General features: G+C 38.3%; 1 protein-coding gene across 3 annotated transcripts in view; it reads right to left on the bottom strand.

Annotated features, from left to right (window-relative positions):
* The window catches only part of LOC124429401, an 81,534-nt gene that overhangs the window by 22,492 nt on the left and 56,542 nt on the right, over window positions 1-2,500 (bottom strand). The window lies entirely within an intron of this gene.

The raw sequence follows: 2,500 nt of genomic DNA, 5'->3' as shown, positions 1-2,500 counted from the left end.
CCCCCACTTCCCACCCATTGAGAATTCTTACTTCTTTCTTTTATTTCTTTTATTTTTTTTTTTTTTTTCGATATGCTACTATCGCGTGCAAAAGAAAAAGAAAAAGAATAAGATAGATAGATAGATAAGAGGAAAAGAGAGAGAGAGAGAGAGAGAGAGAGAGAGAAACATGCGAGTAGAATATTGAAATACCCTAGGGCCTCTCTCTCTCTCTCTCTCTCTCTCTCTCTCTTAGTCACTCTGTCTCTGTCTTTCTACTTTACGAACGTAAACGAGCTAGAATAGTGAATATATGTATGAATATATATGTGTGTGTGCACGTGCATGCATGTGTTTCTATATATGTGTGTGCGCCCGTGTATGTATGTGCTTGTATACATATGTGTGCGTGCGTGTGTGTGTTATGTGTATGTACGTGTAGATGTAAGTGCATACGGATTGTCAGAGAGTTACAGAGCAGTAGTACCAGCAGCACGTTTCAGGCATCGCGCTTCAAGAAACCTGCTTGCACAATGTTCCCTTACTCGGTATACTGCTTGCCTTTTGTACTCCATCGTTCGCCAAGGATGAACGAAAAGAAAGAAAGAAAGAAAGAAAGAAAGAAAAGGCTTTTCAATTTCTTCAACGCATGACTTTCGAATTTCTCCTGTGTATGATCACTCGGCGAAAGTATCGAGTTATCTTTTGCACGTACCAACACAGAACAGAAAGATATATCCAAAGGAAGAAAATAGATCTCTCTTTTTTTTTTTTTCGACCTTCTCTCATTTCATTTTTTCTTCTCCTTTTTCTTTCGAATTTTTTTTTTTTGTTCTTTGTTTTCGTTCTTTTCCTTTTTTCTTTTTCTTTTTCTTTTTAATCCTTCCGAAAGAACTCACGCGACACGCAAGAAAGCTTAATACATCCAGGGACACACAACTTATTCAATCTGACAATTACGTAAGTTAGAAGAAAAATAATTCTAATCGATTAGAATCTATGAAGGAGTGTACATATATATATATATATATATATATATATATATCGTATAAATGATATCCTATGATTCAATCGTACGATATGTCGAAGATTATTGAACGTTTATATAATGAATATATTCTGATATTTATTATAAGGAAAGATCAAAATTGTTGTTATTATTTCTATGTCAACGTAATATTTCTTCCAAGAAAATCCTATTTCATTCGAACAATCGTACGAAGCAACTATCAAAGGAATCACTAATCAATTGTCGAACGATTCAATTTAAAAATAAATATCGAAGAAAACAATAACTTTGTTTACAAAAGAAATCCATAGTTCGAACGAAGTTCGAATGAATCCCATCGTCGATTATCATCAAATATTATATTTACAATTTACGTCGGATGGAAATAAAACAATAGAGATAAACAATATCGATATTGTTAAGAGAGAGAGAGAGAGAGAGAGAGAGAGAGAGAGATAAAAAGAAAAAAAAAAAGGAACAATAGTCAACTAACTTTATCGTGAAATCAATTCGCTTTGCTCGAGCGCGCATTAGCTTCACCGTAGAAAGAATATAAGGGGTAGAGGGAAGGAGGGTGGGTAGAGAAAAGGAAGCAAAAGAAAGAAAGAAATAAAAAAAAGAAAAAAAAGAAAACGAAGAAAGAAAAGAGAGAGAGAGAGAGACTCTCGTTCTGCATCGAATATTTTCTTCGTGTCAGCGACTTTCCTTAACGTTTTGACTTTTCCCCGATAATCTTGGATATCTACTAGGGCGAATACCGCTTCGAAGTTATGCCAAGTCGAGAATTTTCATCAGTCAAGGTAAGATTCATCGCGGAAGAAAGTAAAGGATGAAGTAGTAGAAAAGGGTGGGGGGAGGTAGAAAAAGGGGTAGGTAAGATAGGTAGGTAGGTAGGTAGGTAGGTAGGTAGGAAAAAGGGATTGGGTTGAATTGAGATTGAGGTATGGGGGTTAGGATGAGATGTTGGATGCTTGAAGAGAGGAGAGATAGAGGTAGAAAGAGAGAGACAGAGAGAGAGAGAGAGAGAGAGAGAGTTAAGGGGGAGGGGCGGGGATAACGGAAGAACGGGGTTTGAAGAGGGTGCTTGATCGAATCCCGAATTACCGCAGGATGTCTCGTTGCCAAAACTTCTTAATTCGTCGTTTTGGAACGACAGGAACGAAAACGGTTGGAAGGAAGAGCACAGGCCTCGAAGACGATTTACTCTCTTGCAGTAGACGATGTTAAAGAGAGGAAGGATGAGGAGGATGTAGAAGAAGAAGAAGGAGAAGGAGGAAGAGGAAAAGGAGGAAGAAGGAGGAGGAAGACGACGACGACGAAGGGGAGGGTTTGAAGAGAGAATGAGGGTGGAAACACGTAGCAATGCACGTCGCGATTTTATCGACTCCCATGGAATTGCATTCGGCCCACGTAAACAGAAATATCCAAAGAGAGAGAGAGAGAGAGAGAGAGAGAGAGAGAGAGAGAGAGAGAGAGAGAGAGAGAGAGATCCTGGCACAAGACCCTTTTATC

Source organism: Vespa crabro, chromosome 15 (genome assembly GCF_910589235.1).
Source record: "Vespa crabro chromosome 15, iyVesCrab1.2, whole genome shotgun sequence".
NCBI lineage: Eukaryota > Metazoa > Arthropoda > Insecta > Hymenoptera > Vespidae > Vespa > Vespa crabro.
Note: the sequence above shows the minus strand (reverse complement) of the source record. Positions and strands in the feature narration are given on the sequence as shown.